Source organism: Taudactylus pleione, unplaced genomic scaffold (genome assembly GCF_031769625.1).
Source record: "Taudactylus pleione unplaced genomic scaffold, aTauple2 ptg002900l, whole genome shotgun sequence".
Classification (NCBI taxonomy): Eukaryota; Metazoa; Chordata; class Amphibia; order Anura; family Myobatrachidae; genus Taudactylus; species Taudactylus pleione.
In genome coordinates this window covers 2,217-13,943 of record NW_028287268.1, presented here as the reverse complement: position 1 = coordinate 13,943, position 11,727 = coordinate 2,217, and the positions used below count along the sequence as shown (strand labels likewise).

At 43.2% G+C, this 11,727-nt stretch overlaps 1 long non-coding RNA gene across 4 annotated transcripts; it reads left to right on the top strand.

Annotated features, from left to right (window-relative positions):
* The first annotated feature begins 1,889 nt into the window (after positions 1 to 1,889).
* LOC148431095 (uncharacterized) lies at positions 1,890 to 10,596 on the top strand. 4 transcript variants are annotated; one of them, XR_015877260.1, is made up of 5 exons: positions 1,890 to 2,153; positions 5,800 to 6,040; positions 6,333 to 6,565; positions 8,661 to 8,901; positions 10,370 to 10,596. It is a non-coding gene; the product is annotated as an uncharacterized LOC148431095 (long non-coding RNA). The 4 variants fall into 4 exon arrangements; XR_015877258.1 differs by having other exon boundaries at positions 1,891 to 2,285; positions 5,777 to 6,040; XR_015877259.1 differs by having other exon boundaries at positions 1,892 to 2,285; positions 5,803 to 6,040.
* Positions 10,597 to 11,727: the final 1,131 nt, after the last annotated feature.

Here is an 11,727-nt window from a genome sequence, read left to right as displayed (position 1 = left end):
GTAGCGGTCTTTTAGTAGGTGTTGGGTCCTGCTCTGCAATATTCTGCTCCGTAGCAGACACAGGGCCTGATTCAGGGCCGCTCGTTCGCTCCGAGCGATGTTTGCTCAACTGCGCATGCGTACGGATCGTTATACGCATGCGCAAACCAGTCAGTGCGGTCGAAATTCATGTGCTCGCAAAATAGCGAATGCCTGATAATTTGAGTGACAGAATGAGGCGTATGTGGGTGGTAACAGGGGAAGGTGCTTGAAAACGGGGAGTGGAGATCCGAACGCAGGCGTGCTTAAAGGTCAAAACGGGCGTTTTATGGGTGTGCATAATTAAAACAGCAGCGTCACTGACCACGTCACTGGGTTATTTTATAGCCAGAACTGCTCGCAAGATTGTGGTAGCAAAAACCAACCACAAGAATAGCGAGCAGTTCATACGCTGGTCGATGTACTCGATTAATCTAATAAATAGCGGACATGACGTAGGATGCGAGCGGCCAGGGGGCGTATTGATCCAAAAAACGACCGCAAGTTTTGTTCGCTCGTTCAGACCTAGAGGCGTGAACAGACCGCAAAGAGTGAACGGTTCATTTGAATAGCTACCCTTATTTTCTGGACGAGCGAGCGCTAATTGCGTCCGGCTCTGAATCAGGCCCACAGAGTATGCTCAAACAGGTTCCCCCGGAGGAAGAACCTACTGAGGGGGACACTGAGCCACCACCATCTGTCCCGGACCCCCTAATACGGGAGAAGGGACAACCGCCTGCTGTGCAAACCCTAATTGGGAAAAAACACAGGGGGGCTGTTAACCTATTCACAAGGATATTCAAGGCTTGTGCAAAGGAAGCCCATGGGGGTTCCTGTGAGGTGCTGGGTACAGCAGAGGTACCAGGAAGGGTCAAACATGTAGTACATATACCAACCTGAAGTACCATCCCATCACCCACACCTGCTCTACACCTAGAGCAGGAAAACAGGAGAGGTGCACCCAGAGACACAGAGGCCCTGATTCAGAGACTGACGCTCTGAAAGAGCGCTCGCTCTGAATCAGGGCGGTTTTTTTTTTTTGTGCTTCCTCCTGGCCGCTCACATAGCGAGCTTGCAGCCACGAGACTCTACCACAAGGGTCTCGTCGCAAGCCCGATGGTCGCGATGGTCTTGACCATGGCTAGCTGGAACCCCCAAGAGCCTGCCAAGTTCCCCGGATCGCTACCGGAGGTCAGCGTCGGTGGGGGTGTCAGATTGGCAGAACGGAAATGACGTCATCGGCGATAATTTATCGCTGATTCCGTAATTTACGCTCCAAATTGAATACCCCCGCTAGTCTATTAATGTACAAAGTTTGCTTACAAAAATACAGAAACATCGGTTAACATCGGTTCCAGAGAACCAATGTTTTTATCTAAATTATGTTTTGTATTCAATGTTAAAAACATCGGTACTTCCACACTTTTCTTTCGATGTCCCATAAACACACTGACTCGACTGCAGCGAGCAACCTCCTATGTCGCTTGTGTTTGGCATGCTGGAAATGGGCCGGGCTGTCACTGTATAAATCTGTTACTATGTATATATAAAAGCGTACTGAATACCTGCCGCCCAATCCCCAAAGCACATAGAGATCACAGACAGTGATAGTATGTATGCTTTTGCTACGGAGCGGGCTCTGCCCCTGATCCCATCCCCCCCCCCCCCCCTCCAATTACGTCCCTTACCATCCGCGCTGCCGGGAAACTTGCGCATGCGCACATCAAATAAATAGTTTTTACCATCGAATTCTTTTGATGCGATGGCTAGTTACCATCGCATCGAAAGATTCAATGGTGGAAGCCCAGCCATCATTTGATGGTGAGCTTCCAAAGCCATCCCTACCTGTCCTCCTGATCTATGCGTGTCACGTTGCCTGTGAGACCGCCCCCATCGCGTGACGTCAGAGGGGGAACTGGCCGCTTCCCTCTACAGTACAAATATTCCCGTGACTTCCGCCCGCGCTTTACTGTCGTGAGGAAGAGAAGCTACTCTCGTGCTCAGCTACCCGGAAGTGACGTACAATCTCGGAAGCGGCGCCTGGTGTGCGAGGAGGAGACCCGGCCGTGTTGGAGCCTGTGCTGGGGAGACTGACATGGATGTGATCCGCCGCCGGCCTCCATCAAGTCGGACAAGTAAGCCTATTGTGGTGGGGCGGGAGATGAAGACAAGCCGCGGGTGACAAGCCGGCGGCTGCGGTACGGAGTTGATGCTGATCGGCTATCACACTGTAACTAATGTACAGTGGCATCCAGCTGAAGAGAATGGTACAATTCCTGAACATGATTGCAGTAACACACTCCACCTTATACCAGTCCCTGCCCGCGTACATAGTTATGTAACATTACACACTAACCGTTACTGACAAGTGTATACAATATATGTAACTGTTCACCTGTCTCTATCATTGGTCATAGGATATTATGCTGCACAAATTACTCCATGCTCATTAATTACTGAGCCCCACAAGGAGTAGGGTTAGGACTAGACTACAGCGCAGATGGACCTGTGATGTCACTCCCACGTGACCCTGTCTGAAAGAGGGAGGGGCGGGGATGCTAACGGGGGACCAAAACTGTCCCCTCGAAGGCTCGCCACGCTTCGGGCACGGTGGCTCACTGCGCTCGCCACAATTATTTATTCCCCCTCTATGCCCTAGTGCAGGGGTTCCCAACCACGGTCCTCAAGGCACACTAACAGTCCAGGTTTTAGGTATAGCCATACGTCAGCACAAGTGACTAAATTAGTACCGTATATACTCGAGTATAAGCCGAGTTTTTCAGCACAAAAAATGTGCTGAAAAAGTCCCCCTCGGCTTATACTCGAGTCAAGTGTAGCGCTGACCGGACGGAGTTCGGTCAGCGCTACACACTGCCAAACACATAGCCGCCGGAGCCGGCAGCTATGTGTTTGCTGTAATCAGCAGCCGCTGAGAGTCTGTCAGACTCTCAGCGGCTGCTGCTGCTCCCACTGCGGGAGCCATCTTCCAGCTCCCGCAGTGGGTGATGGGAGACACGTCGTCATGACGACGTCTCTCCCATGCAAAGCGGCCGGAGGAGCGGACAGCGGCGGGACCAGGAGCGGACAGCGGCGGGACCATGAGCGGGAGTTTCAGGTAAGTGTTTATTTATTTTTTTTATTGTTATCACGTCTCTCTCTACAAGGGGGGGGGGGGGACTGCAGGGGGCACAACCAGGGGGCATTATCAGGGGACGATTACTACAGGGGGCACTTAAAGGGGGGAACTACCAGGGGGGGATTACTACAGGGGGCACTAAAAGGGGGGATTACTACAGGGGGCACTACCAGGGGGGATTACTACTGGGGGTACAACCAGGGGGAATTACTACTGGGGGCACTACCAGCTGTTGCCATTTCCCACACTAGGCTTATACTCGAGTCAGTAAGTTTTCCCAGTTTTTTGGGGTAAAAGTAGGTACCTCGGCTTATATTCGGGTCGACTTATACTCGAGTATATACGGTACATCAGTTATTTTGATTTAATCATCTGTGCACAATCATGGATATCACTAAAACCAGGACTGGTAGTGTGCCTTGAGGACCGAGGTCGGGAATCGCTGTCCTAGTGCATGGTAATGCAGGAGCGGTCTAGCCTCCTGCAGCGGTCACGTGGTGGATATGTCACAGAGGTCCTTTCTCCAACTACGACATAGCAGCAACCCAAGGAGTAGATCTACTAAATATGCTTTATGCACAATATTGCCTTCTGTCATTTACTAAGAATCAATATCCTTCCATTAAAGTTAAGAAACACTGTTGTACTGATTACCTGTCTGCAAACAAGTGCATATAGTCTATTATATATGGCAGTGTAGTTATATCCGCTATATGATATGGGGAAATATTGTCCTACACAGATCACTTTATTAGCACTAACCAATGGAATGATATAAAGGTTCATATCTGCAGTACTGAAATTAACTGACCTGAATCACAGATCTGATACATTTGCACAGTGCTAGATATGTCGCCCGTTTACTTGAACAGGCAATATATCTATTACCACTTTCAGACATACGACCCAGGAATTTCCCTGCTCAGACCCAGGTTTTTCACCTCGACAATAGCCCGGGTTTTTGCTTGAGACCCCCTTTCACACTACACCTGAGACCGGGGAAATTCCAGGGTCGAATACGCTCACACCTAGGTCCGCCCTGGAATTTGATGTGGTTTTAAAGGGGATACATATTTTTTTTTTGTTCACAGTAATGACGTAATATAAAAATTTGCATTTTTACAGTAAATACCAGTTTATTTCCATTTTTTTTTTTTTAGTGAACACCAATAAGTTTACATTATAAGAAAATTGTGACTATAGCCTCTAGAAGATTGCGATGTATACAAAGACAAAATTTTCACATAAAAAAAAGTTAAGCCAAAAAATAATACACACTTAAATTCCAGGTGCATGGAGCAGCCAATGAGAAGGTTTTCTAAAAACCTGGGTTGGATGCATTCACACTAGAGGCTACCTAGGTTTCACCCGGGAAAACCCCTGTTATAAAGCAGGGTCATGGACCCGGGGCGTTTCTCTTCGACGCAACGAAATACAGGCTGTAGATAGAAATATGGTTCTAAACAAACAGAATTTAAAACTTCTCTCATCTATAATATTGTATAGAGAGATGAACGTGTTTTCCAAAATATGTTTGCTGTGTGCCCAGACAGGAGTACTCACTCCAGGGTGTCTACTCCAATATAATAAAAATAACCAATGGTCTGGCACTTCAAATAGCTGACTGTAGCTGCTGCCGGTGCCCTCACTTGGTAAAATGTATATGGCAAAAGGTTTGTCACTCGGAATAGTAAACAGAAATTCTCCGTCTGAGACATGATGTAAACGCATCCTGATATGTTGCCATCACCAAGGTTACCACTAGTAAACAAACATTAATGTTATGTACAAATGCATCACAACAAAGCCATACATCTATCTCTATAAGACACAATAGAGGCACTGGTTTTTATATGTAATTGTTTTTTTAATATACATTTCATTTTTATGCACTTATTCTTGAACTATATTTTAAACACATTTTGCCATGGTTTTCCTTTTTAGTCATATATTTAACATATTCAATAAAGGTAAATTTTTGTTTAATGTGCACCATATACAAACTTCTTTCCCTCTCCTTGTATATTTTGCTGTTTAGATTTTACCTTTGTACCATTTCAGGTTATTCACTGGACGTAAATTTCTTAAGGTGCCTACACAATAGACATCGTCCAGCGATTGCAAACACGCGATATAGCGCATATTTTACCCCGTATTAAGGGCTGAGGACTCTTACAAAAAAATAAAATAAAAAAAACCAAAAACTGATCCCTGGGGACGCGGTGTGCCGCTGCTATTTCCTGTCGGGGATTGGCCACGGCACAGCGCGTCTCCGGTGACACGGGCCAGTCGCCCTGCATGCATTGCTAACAGTACCGCTGTCAACCAAATAGGCGCTGGTCATGAGCCAATTAAAGCTCACAGTCCGCGAACTTCGATTTACTCGCGCGCGACAGCAGCGCTATTTTCAAGGGCTGCACTGAGTGGCGCAGGGGGCCAGGGAGCAGGTGAGGTCTGCTATAAGGCCACTGAGGCTGCTGGGGAAGGGGGATGCGTCCCCCCTAAAACTTAGTATGGTGTGGCGTGTCATAATGCTGAATGTTTCCTGCCTGTAGGGTGTTGTATCAATTATTTACAATTGGCAGTGTTATATTTTCAGTAGAAACTTTCTTTCCCTCCTAGAATTACTGCACTTCTCATTCCAGCAGCTACTCTAATGAACATTGAGGTTTTTCTATACCTGAAAGAAAATGATTTGCTTCATCCATTGGCAGTGGTACAAGCGGAAACCAGTGTCTTCAAACAGCTTGGATATTATAGATGGCTTTGTGGTGGACATTACAGGAGTTTATCAGGATACAGTGCTGCAGACTATTGAGCCTATGAAGCTACCAGACAAGACGCTTACTGACGACTATCCAGAGGCAATGATATCCTGTATTCATTGTAAGTAATTGGCTTGCTTTAATATCTTAATAGGTTACATCCAACAATACAAACTATATTTTCATTCTCTATAAAACTACTTTGGCTTTATGCTGTGAGGTGCTGTGACGTAAGGTGCCGTGCGACATGTCATCCTACAGTATGGTGCTTTGTGGTTGTCACTCTCATATCCTTCTTTCATTTTTTTTTCATGTCTTCATAGTTTATTGTTGATTGTAACCTTTTTGTCTCTCATTGTCCCTATTTACAGTTGGCAGGTTTGTTTTGAGTATACATTTTCTTTACTTCCTAGAATTTCTGCACTTCTCACTTGAGCAGCTACTCTAATGAACATTGAGGGTTTTGGATACGTGAAAGAAAATGGTTTGCTTCAATGTTACAAGGGGAAACTGGTGTCTTCAAACATGGTGGATATTATAGACTGGTTTGTGTGTGGCCATATCAAGAGGCCATCAGGATACAGTGCTGCAGACTATTGAGTTTCTAAAGCTACCAGACAAGATTCTTACGAACTTCCATGCCCAGGTAATGCTTGTTTTAATATCCTAATAGTCTGTATTGTTTAGTTTAACCTAATTTAATTATCCTTAAAACTTAAAATGGCATCATACTGTGTGGTGCTGTTCTGTAAGGCACCGTATGGAGTGGCATTATATAGTATGGATGCTTCCTTTTAGTATCTTAATGGTATGCATTATTGCATTTAACCTAGTGTAATTGTTCTACCAACTGTTAGTATAGCATCATGCTGTGTAGTGCTGTTCCGTAAGGCACCGTATGGAGTGGCATTATATAGTATGGATGCTTCCTGTTGAATATTTTGCTTGCTTTTAGTATCTTAATAGTATGCATTATTGCATTTAACCTAGTGTAATTGTTCTACTAACTGTTAGTATAGCATCATGCTGTGTAGTGCTGTTCTGTAAGGCACCGTATGGAGTGGCATTATATTGTATGGATGCTTCCTGTTGAATATTTTGCTTGCTTTTAGTATCTTAATAGTATGCATTATTGCATTTAACCTAGTGTAATTGTTCTACTAACTGTTAGTATAGCATCATGCTGTGTAGTGCTGTTCCGTAAGGCACCGTATGGAGTGGCATTATATAGTATGGATGCTTCCTGTTGAATATTTTGCTTGCTTTTAGTATCTTAATAGTATGCATTATTGCATTTAACCTAGTGTAATTGTTCTACCGACTGTTAGTATAGCATCATGCTGTGTAGTGCTGTTCCGTAAGGCACCGTATGGAGTGGCATTATATAGTATGGATGCTTGCTTTTAGTATCTTAATAGTATGCATTATTGCATTTAACCTAGTGTAATTGTTCTACCGACTGTTAGTATAGCATCATGCTGTGTAGTGCTGTTCTGTAAGGCACCGTATGGAGTGGCATTATATAGTATGGATGCTTCCTGTTGAATATTTTGCTTGCTTTTAGTATCTTAATAGTATGCATTATTGCATTTAACCTAGTGTAATTGTTCTACCAACTGTTAGTATAGCATCATGCTGTGTAGTGCTGTTCCGTAAGGCACCGTATGGAGTGGCATTATATAGTATGGATGCTTGCTTTTAGTATCTTAATAGTATGCATTATTGCATTTAACCTAGTGTAATTGTTCTCAAAACTGTTAGTATAGCATCATGCTGTGTAGTGCTGTTCCGTAAGGCACCGTATGGAGTGGCATTACATAGTATGGATGCTTCCTTTTGCATATTTTTGCTTGCTTTTAGTATCTTCATAGTTTACATTATTGCATTTAGCCTAGTGTAATTGTCCTTAAAAGTTTAAATAGCATCATGCTGTGTAGTGCTGTTCCGTATGGAGTGGCATAAAGTATGGTTGTTTTTAGTTAGTATTTTTAATACTATGCATTATTGCATTTAACCTAGTTTGTGTCCTTAAAACTGTTATACAGCATGTGTGGTGCTGTTCCGTAATGGTGCGTATCCACATTGCAATTTAAATCGCACATGTATCGTGCACATTTTGGTCAAACTACCAGTGATGCGTGCGCCCGCAGGTCGGTTCCGACATCTATCATCGCCCGTACATGCTGGTCAACCTGACAATCACGTCAGGTTCCGCATGTACGGCGATGATGAATGTGTGTGCTACACTGAACGTTCAGTGTAGGCACATTACAGACATGGAAACGACATCACGATTACAATGTCGTAATCGTGCTGTCATTTCCATGTCTGGTAGTGGATACGCACCTTTAGGCAGCGTATGGAGTGGCATTATAAATTATGGTTGCTTTTAGTTATAATCGTAATAGTATATATTATTGAATTTAACCTAGTTTAATTGTCCTTAACTGTTAGTATAGCATCATGCTATGTGGTGCTGTTCCGTATGGAGTGGCATTCTATAGTATGGTTGCTTCCTGTTAGTAGCATATCCCGCTTGCTTTTAGGTAATATATTAATAGGTTACACTTAACAAATACAAACTATATTTATTGCCCCTAAAACTTAGTATGGTGTGGCGTGTCATAATGCTGTATATTTCCTGCCTGTAGGGTGTTGTACCAATTATTTACAATTGGCAGTGTTATATTTTCAGTAGAAACTTTCTTTACCTCCTAGAATTACTGCACTTCTCATTCCAGCAGCTACTCTAATGAACATTGAGGTTTTTGGATACCTTAAAGAAAATGATTTGCTTCATCCATTGGCAGTGGTACAAGCGGAAACCAGTGTCTTCAAACAGCTTGGATATTATAGATGGCTTTGTGGTGGACATTACAGGAGTTTATCAGGATACAGTGCTGCAGACTATTGAGCCTATGAAGCTACCAGACAAGACGCTTACTGACGACTATCCAGAGGCAATAATATCCTGTATTCATTGTAAGTAATTGGCTTGCTTTAATATCTTAATAGGTTACATCCAACAATACAAACTATATTTTCATTCTCTATAAAACTACTTTGGCTTTATGCTGTGAGGTGCTGTGACGTAAGGTGCCGTGCGACATGTCATCCTACAGTATGGTGCTTTGTGGTTATCACTCTCATATCCTTCTTTCTTTTTCTTTAATGTCTTCTTTTCTCTCAAATGTTGCGATTCGATGGTTCCGGTCTATGCAGCAGTGAGTCTCTATAGCAGTGTTAGTCTGCGTTCCCAGTAGTTGGTTCCAGGACTGAGTTCCGCTACGAACGGTTGCAGACCTTCACGGCTAAGACTCCAGTTCTGTATATCTTCGTCATGCTGAGAGATGCTGTGAGGTGCTGTGCTGTGTGGTGTTGTGCCGTAAGGTGCCGTGCGACATGTCATCCTACAGTATGGTGCTTTGTGGTTGTCACTCTCATATCCTTCTTTCTTTTTCTTTAATGTCTTCTTTTCTCTCAAATGTTGCGATTCGATGGTTCCGGTCTATGCAGCATTGAGTCTCTATAGCAGTGTTAGTCTGCATTCCCAGTAGTTGGTTCCAGAACTGAGTTCCGCTACGAACGGTTGCAGACCTTCACGGCTAAGACTCCAGTTCTGTATATCTTCGTCATGCTGAGAGATGCTGTGAGGTGCTGTGCTGTGTGGTGTTGTGTCGTAAGGTGCCGTGCGACATGTCATCCTACAGTATGGTGCTTTGTGGTTATCACTCTCATATCCTTCTTTCTTTTTCTTTAATGTCTTCTTTTCTCTCAAATGTTGCGATTCGATGGTTCCGGTCTATGCAGCAGTGAGTCTCTATAGCAGTGTTAGTCTGCGTTCCCAGTAGTTGGTTCCAGGACTGAGTTCCGCTACGAACGGTTGCAGACCTTCACGGCTAAGACTCCAGTTCTGTATATCTTCGTCATGCTGAGAGATGCTGTGAGGTGCTGTGCTGTGTGGTGTTGTGCCGTAAGGTGCCGTGCGACATGTCATCCTACAGTATGGTGCTTTGTGGTTATCACTCTCATATCCTTCTTTCTTTTTCTTTAATGTCTTCTTTTCTCTCAAATGTTGCGATTCGATGGTTCCGGTCTATGCAGCATTGAGTCTCTATAGCAGTGTTAGTCTGCATTCCCAGTAGTTGGTTCCAGAACTGAGTTCCGCTACGAACGGTTGCAGACCTTCACGGCTAAGACTCCAGTTCTGTATATCTTCGTCATGCTGAGAGATGCTGTGAGGTGCTGTGCTGTGAGGTGTTGTGTCGTAAGGTGCCGTGCGACATGTCATCCTACAGTATGGTGCTTTGTGGTTGTCACTCTCATATCCTTCTTTCATTTTTTTTTCATGTCTTCATAGTTTATTGTTGATTGTAACCTTTTTGTCTCTCATTGTCCCTATTTACAGTTGGCAGATTTGTTTTGAGTATACATTTTCTTTACTTCCTAGAATTTCTGCACTTCTCACTTGAGCAGCTACTCTAATGAACATTGAGGGTTTTGGATACGTGAAAGAAAATGGTTTGCTTCAATGTTACAAGGGGAAACTGGTGTCTTCAAACATGGTGGATATTATAGACTGGTTTGTGTGTGGCCATATCAAGAGGCCATCAGGATACAGTGCTGCAGACTATTGAGTTTCTAAAGCTACCAGACAAGATTCTTACGAACTTCCATGCCCAGGTAATGCTTGTTTTAATATCCTAATAGTCTGTATTGTTTAGTTTAACCTAATTTAATTATCCTTAAAACTTAAAATGGCATCATACTGTGTGGTGCTGTTCTGTAAGGCACCGTATGGAGTGGCATTATATAGTATGGATGCTTGCTTTTAGTATCTTAATAGTATGCATTATTGCATTTAACCTAGTGTAATTGTTCTACTAACTGTTAGTATAGCATCATGCTGTGTAGTGCTGTTCCGTAAGGCACCGTATGGAGTGGCATTATATAGTTTGGATGCTTCCTGTTGAATATTTTGCTTGCTTTTAGTATCTTAATAGTATGCATTATTGCATTTAACCTAGTGTAATTGTTCTACTAACTGTTAGTATAGCATCATGCTGTGTAGTGCTGTTCTGTAAGGCACCGTATGGAGTGGCATTATATAGTATGGATGCTTCCTGTTGAATATTTTGCTTGCTTTTAGTATCTTAATAGTATGCATTATTGCATTTAACCTAGTGTAATTGTTCTACTAACTGTTAGTATAGCATCATGCTGTGTAGTGCTGTTCCGTAAGGCACCGTATGGAGTGGCATTATATAGTATGGATGCTTCCTGTTGAATATTTTGCTTGCTTTTAGTATCTTAATAGTATGCATTATTGCATTTAACCTAGTGTAATTGTTCTACCGACTGTTAGTATAGCATCATGCTGTGTAGTGCTGTTCCGTAAGGCACCGTATGGAGTGGCATTATATAGTATGGATGCTTGCTTTTAGTATCTTAATAGTATGCATTATTGCATTTAACCTAGTGTAATTGTTCTACCGACTGTTAGTATAGCATCATGCTGTGTAGTGCTGTTCTGTAAGGCACCGTATGGAGTGGCATTATATAGTATGGATGCTTCCTGTTGAATATTTTGCTTGCTTTTAGTATCTTAATAGTATGCATTATTGCATTTAACCTAGTGTAATTGTTCTACCAACTGTTAGTATAGCATCATGCTGTGTAGTGCTGTTCCGTAAGGCACCGTATGGAGTGGCATTATATAGTATGGATGCTTGCTTTTAGTATCTTAATAGTATGCATTATTGCATTTAACCTAGTGTAATTGTTCTCAAAACTGTTAGTATAGCATCA